Below are 17,576 nucleotides of genomic sequence, written 5' to 3' on the forward strand. Positions count from 1 at the left end.
TCTTCTTGTGTCCACTACTATTAGAGACGAGTGTCGCGTCCTCTTATAAAGGGGAATTTTCTCGCCGTCGTGCTAGAGAAGTGATGTGGTCTTCAGTCATGACACTGGTTTGATGCAGCTCTCCATGCTACTCTATCCTGTGCAAGCTTCTTCATCTCCTAGTACCTACTGCAACCTACATCATCCTGAATCTGCATAGTGTATTCATCTCTTGGTCTCCCTCTACGATTTTTACCCTCCACGCTATCCTCCAATACTAAATTGGTGATCCCTCGATGTCTCAGAACATGTCCTACCAACTGATCCCTTCTTCTAGTCAAGTTGTGCCACTAACTCCTCTTCTCCCCAATTCTATTCAATACCTCCTCATTAGTTATGTGCTCTACCCATCTAATCTTCAGCATTCTTCTGTAGCACCACATTTCGAAAGCTTCTATTCTCTTCTTGATCAAACTATTTATCGTCCGTGTTTCACTTCCATACATGGCTACACTCCATACAAATACTTTCAGGAACGACTTCCTGACTTAAATCTATACTCGATGTTAACAAATTTCTCTACTTCAGAAACGCTTTCCTTGCCATTGCCAATTTAGATTTTATATCCTCTCTACTTCGACCATCATCAGTTATTTTTCTCCCCAGATAGCAAAACTCCTTTACTACTTTAAGTGTCTCATTTCCTAATCTAATTCCCTCAGCATTACCCGACTTAATTCGAAAACATTCCATTATCCTCGTTTTGCTTTTGTTGATGTTCATATTATATCCTCCTTTCAAGACACTGCCCATTCCGTTCAACTGCTCTTCCAAGTCCTTTGCTGTCTCTGATAGAATTACAATGTCATCGGCGAACTTCAAAGTTTTTATTTCTTCTCCATGGATTTTAATACCTACTCCGAATTTTTCTTTTGTTTCCTTTACTGCTTGCTCAATATACAGATTGAATAACATCGGGGATAGGCTACAATCCTATCTCACTCCCTTCCCAACCGTGCTTCCCTTTCACATCCCTCAACTCTTATAACTGCCATCTGGTTTCTGTACAAATTGTAAATAGCCTTTCGCTCCCTGTATTTTATCCCTGCCACCTTCAGAATTTGAAAGAGAGTATAGGCAGGGTGTGGTCTCCTTAAAGTTTCGTTTAACGTAACTTAATAATAATATATGCTGTATATAAATAGGACCTACTTCCAAAAGCGTAACAACACCAGTGTCGAAAGAAGTGCACAGCGTATTCTTAAACGCCATAAATTTCATCCTTACCATGTTCATTTACACCAGGATCTTCATGGAAATGACTTCCGCAATAGGGTAACATTTTGTCGGTGGGCTCAGCAAAAACTTCTGACTAATCCAAATTTTTTTGCAGATGTTCTCTTTACCGTCGAGGCATCATTCTCCAACAAAGGAATTGTCAATATGAGGGATATGCATCATTGGTCCGCAGACAATCCAAAATGGCTCCGTCAGGTAGAGCATCAACGTCCGTGGAAAGTTAATGTTTGGTGTGGGATTGTTGGAGATAGCATTATCGGACCTTTCTTTATCAATGGCATCCAAAATGGCAGACAACACTCCAGATTTATACGACGCAATCTTCCTGTTCTGTTGGACACCGTACGTCTGAACCGCAGAATTGCCATGTGGTATCAGCATGATGGATACCCTGCACATAACGCCTTACGAGCACGACGACTTCTGAACCGTAAGTTCTCTGGTACGTGGATTGGACGAGGTGGCCCAGTTAGGTGGCCTGCCCGATCTCCGGATCTTACACCGCTGGATTATTTTCTTTGGGGAACAGTGAAGGATGCTGTTTACCAACATGAACCAACAACACCAGAGGACATGAAGCAACGCATTATTGATGCTTGTACAGCCATCAAAGAGGAAACAATAGCAAGAAGTAGGGCATCCTTCATCCGCATGGTGACCCTATGTATGCAAGCCAACAGGCATCACTTTGAGCATGAGATGTGAACGCTATGTTTAGTTTGTAGTGCTGGTATCACAGTGGAAGTTTCTACAAAGAACCATTTTACCCAGTGATGTTAATAAACATTTGTTTGCAACAATTTGTCATTTAACACATTAGATAAACATAACATTGATAATTATGTGATAATAAAACTAATTGGTTAAACATGCTTACATTCATCTTCTAAGTCCTACCTGAACTTCCCAAATCAAAACATTTTTACCTAAACAACGGTATAACTTTTAGTCCACTTGCTCGTTTCACGAAAGCCATCAACAGGATTTTACTATTACGAGTGAATGATTAACTGTCACTTGCGCTAGATAAACAGTAAAGTAAAGTTTTAACGTTGAACGGCATTACCTTTTTAGTAACGGATTAACGATAAGCGAAGTTAACTTTGTAACCAACGTTGCGGTACACAGATATGTTACAGAACCGCATCACGCCTAGCCTATGGGATAAATACCTGCTGGAATGTACGACGTTAATGCAGGATGGCAGCAGACCGTATTATTCGTTTCGGACCACTTGATAAGTATGGAATCACGCATGTCAATCACATCGCGATTACGGGCAGCATGGGGTTCACGCCTGAGACTCAGGACGAGTGCTAGCAGCGCATGTTGGGTGTTTCAAGCGTCAACTTCGCGTCTCAATATCTCGGGATGTAATGGGAATATTGCGATGCAATCAACGCCATTGTGTATGTGCTTTGTCATGCTATGGATTGCTGAAGAAAAAATATAGGAGGTCCATTAAAAAAAAAAAAAACATACGTTTGTGTTAAAAAACAAATCGCTTTCGCTTTAGAATGTTTCCAAATGTGTACATTCATGGGCCCCAGCCCTACATTGATACCGGGGAAAGTCGTTTTCCAATAGCTGTTATTGTTCCAGAGATATTTTGGGTGGACAAGACAGCTGGGACAGCCTGTATATAAATACATACCGCCTGCTTGTGAGCCTGTGCACAAGCCGTGGGGATTGAACGCTCGTATTGCCTGCCGGCCGTAGCGTTGTTGCTTCCAAATACTGCTATGGCCCTTAACGGTGTTCTCTAAAGTTATGTGAGGCCACTTTGTTAATATTAGCGTTTCTGTAAGTCATTTTACTGATTGAGTTATTACTAGCCATTCTTATTTAACACTTATGTGCATCTTTAATGAATGTACAATTTGTTATTTTTCCTGTGTGCCAATTTTGCGGCCTTTGTTGGCTAACTATGTATTTTTAGTAAAAGCATGTTTCGCTGTGGACCTTTATGTGGGCAGTTCAGTTTTATTAAGCTTTAAGATCTTTGTTTTTTAATGAAGTTGTGGTATTATGTGGCTGTGTAACTTTGGGTCGGAAGCGTATAGTGTTACTAGCTTTTGAGATATGGTTAAACAAGAACGATTGTTTATGATTGATTATTTCACCGTGTCTACTATCTGTGATTTTGGTTGCGGACACAAAATATGATTCTTATTCGTGTTTATGTAATTCAATTAAAGTGAAGATTTGCATATTGCATCAGTAAGAGGGCAAGTGTCCGAATTGAAGTTTATAATAAAGTCTGTATTGAGTCAAATGAAAATTGTAAAACAGTCACAAGCATCTCCATCATTAGTGATCCCGGGCTTCCTATTCCCGTTAAATAACTGTGGTGAGATTTTAATTTTTGATTTTCTAAAGAATTGAGTAGTATCGTGGTTCAATGCTCTACAGTCATGTTGTCTTGGCATGCTCGACCGCCAGACCTGTCTCCAACCGAGCACGTATGGGACATCTTCGGACGACAATTCCAGCGTCATTCACTTCTGGTAATAACGGTATCTGTATTGACCGACTAAATGTAACAGGCATGAAACTCCATCCTACAAATTGACGCCCGGTAGCAGTACAACACACTTAACACTGGTTACTAACGTACCGCGCATTTCATATTTGCAGTGGTTTTCTTGCACTTAGATTCTTTTTTGGGGAACAAACGCACAAAAAATGAACACAATTTTCAAACTCCAGAAAAGAGCCATAAGAATAATAACCAAAAATACTAGTCGAGCTCATTGTAAAGATCTGTTCAGAACACTGGGGATTTTAACTGCTCCAGTCAGTTATACGCATCAAAAATAACATTGGTAATTACTGCACAAACAGCTCTGTCCATGAGCATGCAACAAAAGATAGACTCAACTTACGTTAACGAAAAAAAATAAACATCAAACTCAAAACAGCATTTTCTACCATGAAATAAAGCTGTACAATACATTTCCAAAAGAGATATAAAAAAATTGACAAAATACACTTATTTAAAAAGGCAGCTAAAAAGTACATGTTATGCAATACATTTTATACATTGAAACAGAGTAGGGGTTTGATAAAGAATGTTATACAAATAAATAGTAATGATAATGATTACGAAATATCCAACACTCCACATAACACCTTCAATCACTCCGTCTTCAGGCCACGAATGGCCTACTGGGACCATCCGACCCCCGTGTCATCCTCAAGGGAGGATGCGGATAGGAGGGGCATGGGGTCAGCACGCCGCTCTCCCAGACATAACACCTTCACTTTATATTTTTCCTTTCTAGAAATTCTTAGCCCCAAGCTATGCATAGCACAATGCTAACACCTGTGCCTCTTTCTGAGCTCAACATGTCACTCATTATGGAGGGATGCTGCCTCAGTTTTTCAGGGTAGCAAATGGGAAGTTGCGGTACAGAAAATGGCCCAGAGATCACCAGTGTGTGTGTGTGTGTGTGTGTGTGTGTGTAGTGAGCGAAGTGTTATGAAACAATGTGTGTATATTGTGTGCAGTGACTGATAGTGAGATATGAGTGAACAATGTGGCATTAGACTATTTAATACGTTATTTGTAAAACAAGTATTGTATACCAGGAGTAAATCTAATGTTTGTCTCTAACTAGAAGTCTGTAAATATATGTGTATACAAATTAGCTTATTTTAAATTGATCTAAATCTGTAAATACTTTGACATGTCCTATATCCTTGCAAAAAGAGGTCTACAGATGAATCAAGCTACTACTTCTACTAGATTAACGTGTGATCTTGCAATGTCTGAAGACTACTGAGGTCGCTGATATGGAGACCCTGGCAGTAGGTGGCAGCACAATGCACCTTTTTGTGTTTTTGGGGGCGTCCGGACAATTTTGATCACATAGTCGTCATAATGAGTGTCGGTCCTTTCTAGGAGGGAACTGCTGGGCACCTATGAAGTCTCCTGGGTCAGCTGCACCTTCTACACCTGTAACATGCCCAGTTTGCTATACAGGGTGTTACAAAAAGGTACGGGCAAACTTTCAGGAAGCATTCCTCACACACAAATAACGAAAAGATGTTATGTGAGCATGTGTCCGGAAACGCTTAATTTCCATGTTAGAGTTCATTTTAGTTTCTTCCACCTAAGCTCAATGGAGCACGTTATCATGATTTCATATGGGATACTCTACCTGTGCTGCTAGAACATGTGCCTTTACAAGTACGACACAACATGTGGTTCATGCACGATGGAGCTCCAGCACATTTCAGTCGAAGTGTTCGTACGCTTCTCAACAACAGATTCGGTGACCGATGGATTGGTAGAGGCGGACCAATTCCATGGCCTCCACGCTCTCCTGACCTCACCTCTCTTGACTTTCATTTATGGGGGCATTTGAAAGCTCTTGTCTACGCAACCCCGGTACCAAATGGTAAGACTCTTCGTGCTCGTATTGTGGACGGCTGTGGTACAATACGCCATTCTCCAGGGCTGCATCAGCGCATCAGGGATTCCATGCGACGGAGGGTGGATGCATGTATCCTCGCTAACGGAGGACATTTTGAACATTTCCTGTAACAAAGTGTTTGAAGTGACGCTGGTACGTTCTGTTGCTGTGTGTTTCCATTCCATGATTGATGTGATTTGAAGAGAAGTAATAAAATGAGCTCTAACATGGGAGGTAAGCGTTTCCGGACAGATGTCCACATAACATTTTCTTTCTTTGTGTGTGAGGAATGTTTCCTGAAAGCTTGGCCGTACCTTTTTGTAACACCCTGTGTAACCGATCGATTCCTCATAATCGATCACTGTGTTAGCGTTTTGGTTGGATTTGTTTGCGTTTAGCCTGCAATACGGCTTTCCTGCGAAGCCGGTTGGTTTACACATGGGGGTGTCAGTTATTTTTACTGTGTTGCAGGGGTTCACTAGTATTTGTCATGTATGTGCATTATTGTTATGTATAGGTGGCTAATTTTCCCTAAGCAGTTGTGTTTCCACGTATGATTGTGATCGTAGGTACTCAGATTAAGGACGAAACGATTGTTCGTATGTCTCGTTCTCTTGTACAGTCGTGTGGCAGACAAATGCATTCCCAAAATTTCATTACTCTACATCGATTACATTTTGGTGTTGCGACTTTTTTTCCGACAGTGTATTTACATAGGTATTTTATGTGGTGTTTGTATATGTGTTGTGTCTTTCTTGCTCTACAGTTCTCGTTTTTGGTTTACTGAAATCAGACGGTTTTATGTACATTGTTTTCCGAAATATCACATAAAAACCATGTAAATATCTATTCTTGATAATGAGAATACGTTCTCACAAAGCTTAGAGCATGCCATGAAAACATACGTATCTGGTGCTGTGTTTTATTACGTAAATCGTGAATGCCATGTGTGCTAAGGACAGGCTCTCGTTAGGTTAAGATTTTTAGCAACAGGCGAAAGCTATTCCCACTTGCAAAATATTACACGAGTCCCACAGCGTATCATTGAACGTATTATTCAAGAAACATGTAAACCAATGAACCAATGTTCACTTGAGGAGGGATTTATGAAGGGTAGATTATTTAGAGAACAAATAAATACATGTATCTCACTGTGTACACTTTGACAACATTTGGCTTTTCACAGCACCATCCCCTTCCACATCCTCTGTTTCTTTGTGCGAGCTCAATATCATCCACAGTGCAGGCACTTCAGATGCAGCTGCTTGCAACAGCTATTTCTTTATAAGATTCTGACGGCTTACTACTATTTTTGCCGTCAGCTTGCTTTTTGTAATGAAGACTTCTCTCTTCATACTTTGCAATGTTCACTGTGGTGGGAGTCACGTACCATATACACTTCGACGTCAGTCTGTGCGTGGAAGCCATTAGAGCAAACGAAGCGACATGGTTCTCGCTCTAACTACTGCCAATGATCTTTAGTAAAAGCATCAGTAGTACGCAGTCAAACATGTGACCAAAGAGCTTTGATAAAAGAGCTTTGTCAAAGATCTTTTATATTGTAATACAGGCCTACCTGCACCTCGCCCACCAGAAACGCTCACTGTGATAAACGGGCTACCCTTGTTCCATAAGTCCGCGTCCACCCATTGACTGACCGCTTGGACAATCTCATTACGACTACTGTGGCACGACCAGGACCTTCGCAGCTTTCAGTTGGTGAGCCTTGTGTGTCTGTGCTTACACGAGAGGCATTCAATAAGTTATGCAACACATACAGGGTGTCCGAAAAGTCTTTCCCTGATTACATAAATTGATAACTCAGGTTAGAAGTAAGATACAAATATGAAACTGGTGTCTAACTGTTTACAAACTATCACAGTTTTTTTCACACATCAGTAAACTTCCACATGAGCACCCTTGGTAGCACATAGCACATCTAGGCGATATTCAATTTCCGTCCACACATTAGCCAACATCACTGGAGGGATCGATTCAACGACTGTGGTTATCCGTTGCCGCAGGGTTTCAAGATCTGGTACATGTGTCGGTAGGCCTCATCCTTGACAGAACCCCATGAAAAGACGTCTAATGGGGTTATATCAGGAGAGCGTGGAGGACAAACAGTTGGCCTATCACGACCAATCCATCGCCCAGGAAAGGTCACATCGAGATAGTCACGGACATCCAAACCTCAATGAGGCGGTGCACCGTCTTGCTGAAACAAGACATCGGGGAGATGCTGAAGGAGCTGAGGAACAGCATACAGTTGCAATATGTCCAGATACACTGCAGATGTGATGGTAGCCTAAGAGAAGAAGAATGGCCCGATAATTCGATCGTGCAATAGCGCGCACCAAACATTCACCTTTGGACTGCCTCTAGTGCACTCCATGACCCGGCGGTTCACTACTCCACTGACAAAAAAGGTCGCTTCGTCGGAAAAGGCAATTCGTCTGAGATAACCATCATAGTCCTCAATACGTGATAGCATTTAGACCGCAAAGTCATATCGACGTGTACTGTCACTGGGCAACAAGGCCTAAACGATTTGCACTTTGTATGCACGAAACAATAAACGTTTGCGTAAAATGACATGCAGAGAGCTTTTTGGCATATGTAATTCACGTGAGGCCCTGCACACTGATTTCTTCGGGCTTCGCAGAAAAGACTGCCTTACAGCTTCCATCCTGTCCACTGAGGTTCTTGGTAGACCAGACCTCGGAAGGTCAGCAACTGATCCTGTGTTCTTGAACTTCTCATACCAGGTTTTAATGCTCTTGACATCAGGTGGATTCCTTCCAAATGTTGTCTGGAAGTGTCTCTGCACTGTGGTTGGTGATCTTGTCTTATGGTACAACAGGGAACACTGTGCCTTCTCCTGATGGTTAACATGGCTTCTTGGGCACTGCACCTCATACACTACTTACGTACTGCGAACTTAAAACAGAAAAAAAACTTTAATAGCTGTAAACAATTCGACACAAGTTTCATATTTGTATCTTACATCTAGCCTGAGTTATCAATTTATGTAATCAGGGAAAGTCTTTTCGGACACCCTGTATTTTTCTCGAGCCAATTTCAGTTTTGGGACATCATGGAATACTCCCACGTCAGCCAATATAAAACATGAAGTTCCGATAGGTGGCAGTGCTATACGTGGCCCTCAAAATGTCGTCTGCAATGGAGGCGCGTTCCAAGGACAGAGCTGTCACTGAGTTTCTTTTGGCGGAAAACCAAAGCATCGCAGGTATTAATTGGCGCTCGCAGAATGTCTACGGAGAACTGGCAGTGAACAAAGACACAGCGAGTCGGTGGGCGAGGCGTCTGCCATCATCGCAACGAGGTCGCGCAAACGTGTCCAACCTTCCGCATTCTGGTCAGTGGCACACAGCTATAATTCCTATAATGTTGGAACGGGCGGACACACTCATTTAAGGTGATCGAAACATCACAAACCCCTCGCTACAAATCGCACGTCTTTGTTAGTAGTGCTGACACACTTTTACACGAGTTGGGATGCTCAAAGGTGTGTGCTTGCTGGATTCCTCACTGCCTCTCAGAAGACTACAAAGAATATTTGTCCGGAATTCCTTGCGCATTACAAGGCCGATGGTGACAATTTTTTATCCAACTTCGTCACAGGCAATGAAACATGGGGTCATCATTTAGAACCGGAAGCAAAATGGCAAATCAAGGAGTGGCACAACAAACGTTCAAAGCTGCACCTTCAGCCGACAAAGTCATGGCGACGATCTTCTGGGAATTTGAAGGGGTTGTTCTGTTTGATATCCTCACTCATTGTGGAATGATCAACTCGGAAGTGTATTGTGCGTATTGTGCTACACACAGAAAACTGAAGAAACGACTTCAGCGTGCTTGTCGCCACAAAAATGCAAACCAACACCTCCTTCTCCGTGACAACGCAAGGCCTCACACAAGCCTGCACACCCGAGAGGAGCTCACAAAACTTCATCAGACTGTTCTTCCTTATCCACCCCACAACCCGAATCCTACACCTTCTGACTTCCACCCATTTGGCCCAATGAAGGTTGCACTCTGCGAGAAGCAGAATAAGGATGATGGGGAGGTTATAGATGCAGCAAGACTTCGACGCCGACTTTGACCAGTAGAATGGTACCATGCGGGCATGCAGGTCGTCGCACGGAACCGAGATTATGTTGCAGAACAGGGTTTTGTAGCCAAAAGAGTGAGGATAATCTGCTGACGTAAACTGTCGCATGCACACCGGTTGCGGCGGCGCGGTTCTTTCCGTCCCTTTACGACGGACCTGCACCTACCTGTGAACATTGTCTCAGCAGATAATCAGTAGGAAAGCCGAGTGAAACCTACTGCACCTCGACGTGAACCAGGCTGCAATTAAAGTCACTAATCTACGTTTCGGGTGAAACACGAAATGAGAGGTTGGAAATTTTGTCCTCAATTAATATATTCTGAAACTTAGGTGAACAAGTATCACTGCCAAGCCCGTGCTAGACTTAACACAGTTACTCACAATCCCTTTCACTCACGTTAGCAAGTTTATGGTGTTGCATTACCCGAAAAACGTAATAGCTACAAAAATAGTAATTGTTTTTGATTGAGAACGCTCGCCAAATATTAAGTCTGTCGGTACCAAATGTAGTCACAGTTTGTAGCCACCGACCTGCTCAATACGCCACGCGGAATATATGTCTTTTCTGGTCACAAAATTTACTTAAAACTTCCGAAATTTCTACACACACATCGGAATAATTATGCCGTCACTTTTCAACACTTTTGATGTATGAAACACTGCTAGATCCGGCAACTTATCGTTTCCATCGAAACTACTACTGCATACGTCCGATCTCTTTCATGACTAGGCTGCGACCTTTTCCTAGAATACTGTAAGTCTTCTCTACCAGCAGAGAAAAGCGCGCGAAGAATATTGCTTTACCGTTGGTCAGTTTACTCAACAGCCAGTAGCAAAACAACATTCTACCGCGTCAGTCCGCGCTTTTCATCAATAACCAATCGCAAAATTGTAAACCTAACGACTGCACCTTTTACCGACGTAATTTTCTAATTTGCTGAAGTTTTGTTTATGCATAAAGTTATTTACTATTGTTATTTATTCCTGAATTACATTTCCCTTTACCATAAACTTACTTTACAAATCTGTTCTACAAAAATCCTCTTTGTTCATATCCATACTTCTTCTAAATGTTACCACACTATCCTACCGAGCGAGGTGGCGCAGTGGTTAGCACACTGGACTCGCATTCGGGAGGACGACGGTTCAATCCCGTCTCCGGCCATCCTGATTTAGGTTTTCCGTGATTTCCCTAAATCGCTTCAGGCAAATGCCGGGATGGTTCCTTTGAAAGGGCACGGCCGATTTCTTTCCCAATCCTTCCCTAACCCGAGCTTGCGCTCCGTCTCTAATGACCTCGTTGTCGACGGGACGTTAAACACTAACCACCACCACTAAATCCTACTACATAACTCGTTAAACAATTATCTTTTTACTAACATTAATTCGCACTCACGCGTCATTCATACTGCTAAAACACATTTATAACATTTTACATACCCATAAAGACTTTATGAAAATACTAGAACAGTTTATGAAAAACATTCTATTACTTTAGTGCACTCTACTGGGAACAATCGAAAGTAAATCAGTCCCCTATCCAATACTGTCCTCTATCGGCTGATACATAAGCTACGTGTGCGTCCAGTCTCGCCTCACAATCTGTCACTATCCAGCTCTGAAACACATCTCCCACTTAACTGCCTCCAAGGTCGGCAAAGAGGTTGCGAGACGATCGATACTAGGCACAGGAGGAAGAGCGCCTATCAGGAGAGAGGCCAGACAGACTCGCAACCGACGCGTCTCCAACGCCCTCTCGACTGCAAGTATTTAGATCGTCGCCGCAGACCGGAGGGCCTAGTCATTCAGAGAGTTTGTGAGTCACAGTCTCAGCCACTATCCTAGCTGGCGGCTGTCAGTTTGTTGCGACCGGTGTAGTGTTTATAGGGGGACTTGTCCTTCACCAGCAGTGAGGCTAATGTGGACTATTACGGAAGAGCTTGTACCACAACCCACGGGCTAGCTTAATGACAGGTAGCTTCTTGTGAATAAAGAACCCTGTTAATAGATGTCTGCAGTTGTGTTGTTAAAAGAGGATACCTGCCACCAAACATCCTCTCCTTTGCTTCCTCTGGTACAAGATTCTACACTGGCAACGACGATACAAAAGATAATATGGTACATTCAAATCCCGAATAAAACCAATCCTCTTTCAGAAAAAAATATGCCCCATTACTTACTGAACGCCCCTCATAGGTTCGAAAGGGGAGTGTCGTAGGACCATTGCTATTCACAATATACAAATATGACCTTGTGGATGACATCGGAAGTTCACTGAGGCTTTTTGCGGATGATGCTGTGGTGTATCGAGAGGTTGTAACAATGGAAAATTGTACTGAAATGCGGGAGGATCTGCAGCGAATTGACGCATGGTGCAGGGAATGGCAATTGAATCTCAATGTAGACAAGTATAATGTGCTGCGAATACATAGAAAGAAAGATCCCTTATCATTTAGCTACAATATAGCAGGTCAGCAACTGGAAGCAGTTAATTCCATAAACAATCTGGGAATACGCATTAGGAGTGATTTAAAATGGAATGATCATATAAAGTTGATCAAATGGTTCTGAGCACAATGGGACTTAACATCTATGGTCATCAGTCCCCTAGAACTTATAACTACGTAAACCTAAGGACAGCACACAACACCCAGCCATCATTAGGCAAAGAAAATTCCTGACCCCGCCGGGAATCGAACCCGGGAACCCGGGCGTGGGAAGCGAGAACGCTACCGCGCGACCACGAGATGCGGGCTATAAAGTTTATCGTCGGTAAAGCAGATGCCTGACAGATTCATTGGAAGAATCCTAAGGAAATGCAATCCGAAAACAAAGGAAGTAGGTTACAGTATGCTTGTTCGTCCGCTGCTTGAATACTGCTCAGCAGTGTGGGATCCGTTACTGATAGGGTTGATAGAAGATCCAACGGAGAGCAGCGCGCTTCGTTACAGGATCATTCAGTAATCGCGAAAGTGTTACGGAGATGATAGATAAACTCCAGTGAAAGACTCTGCAGGAGAGACGCTCAGTAGCTCGGTACGGGCTTTTGTTGAAGTTTCGAGAACATACCTTCACCGAAGAGTCAAGCAGTATATTGTTCCCTCCTACGTATATCTCGCGAAGAGACCATGAGGATAAAATCAGAGAGATTAGAGCCCACACGGAGGCATACCGACAATCCTTCTTTCCACGAACAATACGAGACTGGAATAGAACCGATAGAGGTACTGAAAGTCCCCTCCGCCACACATCGTCAGGTGGCTTGCGGAGTATGGATGTAGATGTAAATGTAGGCCATCCACAGTAAGCCATGTGGCCCCTATGAAGGCCTAGAACAGAACAGAGGAAGAAGAGATGTCGATTTCTAAAATATGCCGAAGAGTCAGGTGATTTGCACAATCGAAGGTATAATTTCGTTACTGAAATAACAAAAAAGGAAGCAGCGAAGAGGACATTATACAACAACGAGGGCAAATAACATGGATATCAGAAAGAACCAGAAACACAAGATGTTGAGCTTCAAACAGTAGTACTAACTATAAATGACGCTAGCTCTTTTGCATAAAGGCTCATTGCTTTTAGTGGAACAGCAAAAAGAGAGGCTGTAAAGAGTAAACAAGACTCTTTTCTGGGTGGGACCTTCAAATACCACAGCAAGCAGTGACACACACACTGGTTACGGTTACTACAAGCCACGCCACAAGTTGGGAAACGGGGCCAAATTTTTAGTAGTTTGCTGTCGAGTTGAGATTTTCACACACAAATGTTTTATTCATATCTTACAGAAACTAACAGTATGGCAATAAACAACCTTTCAAAGCTCGCAGCTAACGGGAATCAAATAATTTATAGCAATACCACAAGTTAAAAAAATTAAAAAACAAAGAAGCTAACGGTACGGCAATAACAGCCTCAAAACACGCCGCTAACGGCAATCAAGTCATTTACAGCAATGCAACAGTTTAAAAATTTCTTTAAAAAAAACGGCAATCCAGTCATTTATAGCAATACAACAGTTTAAAAATTTCTCTAAAAAAATACAGAAGCTAGCAGTAAGGCAATAACAGCCTTTCGAAACACGCCGCTAAAGGCAATCGGGTATTTTACAGCAATACCACAACTTTAAAAAAATCTTTCTTAAAAAAACAACAACACAGAAGCTAACAGTACGGCAATAACAACCTTTCAAATACGCCGTTAACGGCAGTCAAGTAATTTTATAGCAATACAGTAGTTTATAAAAAATTTATAGAACATTAGTTAACAGGCTACTAAAGTAAATACAGAGCTTTCCTAATAAAGTACGGTGAGGTAGTGAAGTTACCAACACCGCCATTAAAAAAAAAAAAAAATCAAAGGTCTCGGCAAACACAAGATTAATGGCAATAAAGGAATGGAGGAATTTAAAATGTTTTTAAACAAAAGTGTCCTGGAATATCATTAGAACATAACATATATGACAGACCCGTGGAAGGCGGCCACAAATCACCCACTCAGGGATGCTCAGGCTAGACAGAATACTGGCCAATTTAAATACGCCCGTAAACACAATTGCCAGTCTCAGGCTGGTCACTGCACCGACTTTTAGCCAGCGATAACTTGCTATAAAAGGGCTTAACTTGCTGACGGAATTAGAGCTAACCTCGTGCAAGGAAACATTACACCACACAGTCCTAAATGAACGGTCAACGAACAAGAAGCATGAGTTTACTCATAACCCACGACAGAATAGCGAAACAATTAAACTGCCAAAACTACACCTCCCATCGGGCAGTAACGAGAGGAGGAGGAAAGATCACTGTCTTCAATTACACCGGTGCCGGGGACAGGAAACCCGATCGCTGGAGGCCACCGGTTATGCAAACTTATTACTTAATGATTAAACCTTACACTAACTTAACTTGCTCGAACAGGCAGTACACCACCTCCGATTGCAAGGATCCACACATCATATCCGACCCCGCATCCGTCACCAGTGTACCCAACACGCTCTGTCACCGGAGTTCACGTCTTCTCTGCAAAGTTGATGAGTAGTGACCGCTTCTTCATGTTAGGTGTCCCCTTTTTAAACTCCAGTGTTGAAACGGAGGAATTAAAGAAGCTTGTTAACGTTCCACCAAGCTGAAATGAACAGCAACTACTCGTGGGGCGATTCTGTATATAACCAACCCGCGGGGAGCTCTTCCGTCAACTCGACCCGCTCGTTCCACACCACCGACATACACTCCTGTAAATGGAAAAAAGAACACATTGACACCGGTGTGTCAGACCCACCATACTTGCTCCGGACACTGCGAGAGGGCTGTACAAGCAATGATCACACGCACGGCACAGCGGACACACCAGGAACCGCGGTGTTGGCCGTCGAATGGCGCTAGCTGCGCAGCATTTGTGCACCGCCGCCGTCAGTGTCAGCCAGTTTGCCGTGGCATACGGAGCTCCATCGCAGTCTTTAACACTGGTAGCATGCCGCGACAGCGTGGACGTGAACCGTATGTGCAGTTGACGGACTTTGAGCGAGGGCGTATAGTGGGCATGCGGGAGGCCGGGTGGACGTACCGCCGAATTGCTCAACACGTGGGGCGTGAGGTCTCCACAGTACATCGATGTTGTCGCCAGTGGTCGGCGGAAGGTGCACGTGCCCGTCCACCTGGGACCGGATCGCACCGACGCACGGATGCACGCCAAGACCGTAGGATCCTACGCAGTGCCGTAGGGGACCGCACCGCCACTTCCCAGCAAATTAGGGACACTGTTGCTCCTGGGGTATCGGCGAGGACCATTCGCAACCGTCTCCATGAAGCTGGGCTACTGTCCCGCACACCGTTAGGCCGTCTTCCGCTCACACCCCAACATCGTGCAGCCCGCCTCCAGTGGTGTCGCGACAGGCGTGAATGGAGGGACGAATGGAGACGTGTCGTCTTCAGCGATGAGAGTCGCTTCTGCCTTGGTGCAAATGATGGTCGTATGCGAGTTTGGCGCCGGGCAGGTGAGCGCCCCAATCAGGACTGCATACGACCGAGGCACACAGGGCCAACACCCGGCATCATGGTGTGGGGAGCGATTTCCTACACTGGCCGTACACCTCTGGTGATCGTCGAGAGGACACTGAATAGTGCACGGTACATCCAAACCGTCATCGAACCCATCGTTCTACCATTCCTAGACCGGCAAGGGATCTTGCTGTTCCAACAGGACAATGCACGTCCGAATGTATCCCGTGCCACCCAACGTGCTCTAGAAGGTGTAAGTCAACTACCCTGGCCAGCAAGATCTCCGGATCTGTCCCCCATTGAGCATGTTTGGGACTGGATGAAGCGTCGTCTCACGCGGTCTGCTCGCCCAGCACGAACGCTGGTCCAACTGAGGCGCCAGGTGGAAATGGCATGGCAAGCCGTTCCACAGGACTACATCCAGCATCTCTACGATCGTCTCCATGGGAGAATAGCAGCCTGCATTAATGCGAAAGGTGGATATACACTGTACTAGTGCCGACATTGTGCATGCTCTGTTGCCTGTGTCTATGTGCCTGTGGTTATGTCAGTGTGATCATGTGATGTATCGGACCCCAGGAATGTGTCAATAAAGTTTCCCCTTCCTGGGAAAATGAATTCACGGTGTTCTTATTTCAATTTCCAGGAGTGTACAACCGCTCGCTCGCCGATAGATCTGTACCTACAGATTGGAAAATTGCGCAGATCGCACCAGTGTTTAAGAAAGGTAGTAAGAGTAATCCATCTAACTACAGAGCTATATCATTGACGTCGGTTTGCAGTAGGGTTTTAGAGCATATACTGTATTCAAACATTATGAATCACCTCGAAGGGAACGATCTATTGATACGTAATCAGCACGGTGTCAGAAAACATCGCTCTTGTGCAAAGCAGCTAGCTCTTTATTCGCACGAAGTAATGGCCTCTATCGACAGGGGATCTCAAGTTGATTCCGTATTTCTAGATTTCCGGAAAGCTTTTGATACCGTTCCTCACAAGCGACTTCTAATCAAGCTGCGGACCTACGGGGTATCGTCTCAGTTGTGCGACTGGATTCGTGATATCCTGTCAGGAAGGTCGCAGTTCATAGTAATAGGCGGCAAATCATCGAGTAAAACTGAAGTGATATCAGGTGTTCCCCAGGCAAGCGTCCTGGGACCTTTGCTGTTCCTGATCTATATAAATGACCTGGGTGACAAATTGAGTAGTTCTCTTAGGTTGTTCGCAGATGATGCTGTAATTTACCGTCTAGTAAGGTCACCCGAAGCCCAGTATCAGTTGCAAAGCGATTTAGAAAAGATTGCTGTGTGGTGTGGCAGGTGGCAGTTGACGCTAAATAACGAAAAGTGTGAGGTGATCCACATGAGGTCCTAAAGAAACACGTTGGAATTCGATTAATCGATAAATGGTATAATTCTCAAGGCTGTCAATTCAACTAAGTACCTGGGTGTTAAAATTACGAACAACTTCAGTTGGAAAGACCACATAGATAATATTGTGGGGAAGGCGAGCCAATGGTTGCGTTTCATTGGCAGGACACTTAGAAGATGCAACAAGTCCACTAAAGAGACAGCTTAAACTACACTCGTTCGTCCTCTATTAGAATATTGCTGCGCGGTGTGGGATCCTTACCAGATGAGATTGACGGCGGGCATCGAAAGGGTGCAAAAAAGGGCAGCTCGTTTTGTATTATCACGTAATAGGGGAGAGAGTGTGGCAGATATGATACGCGAATTGAGTTGGAAGTCATTA

This window comes from Schistocerca gregaria, chromosome 9, assembly GCF_023897955.1.
Source record: "Schistocerca gregaria isolate iqSchGreg1 chromosome 9, iqSchGreg1.2, whole genome shotgun sequence".
Lineage (NCBI taxonomy): Eukaryota > Metazoa > Arthropoda > Insecta > Orthoptera > Acrididae > Schistocerca > Schistocerca gregaria.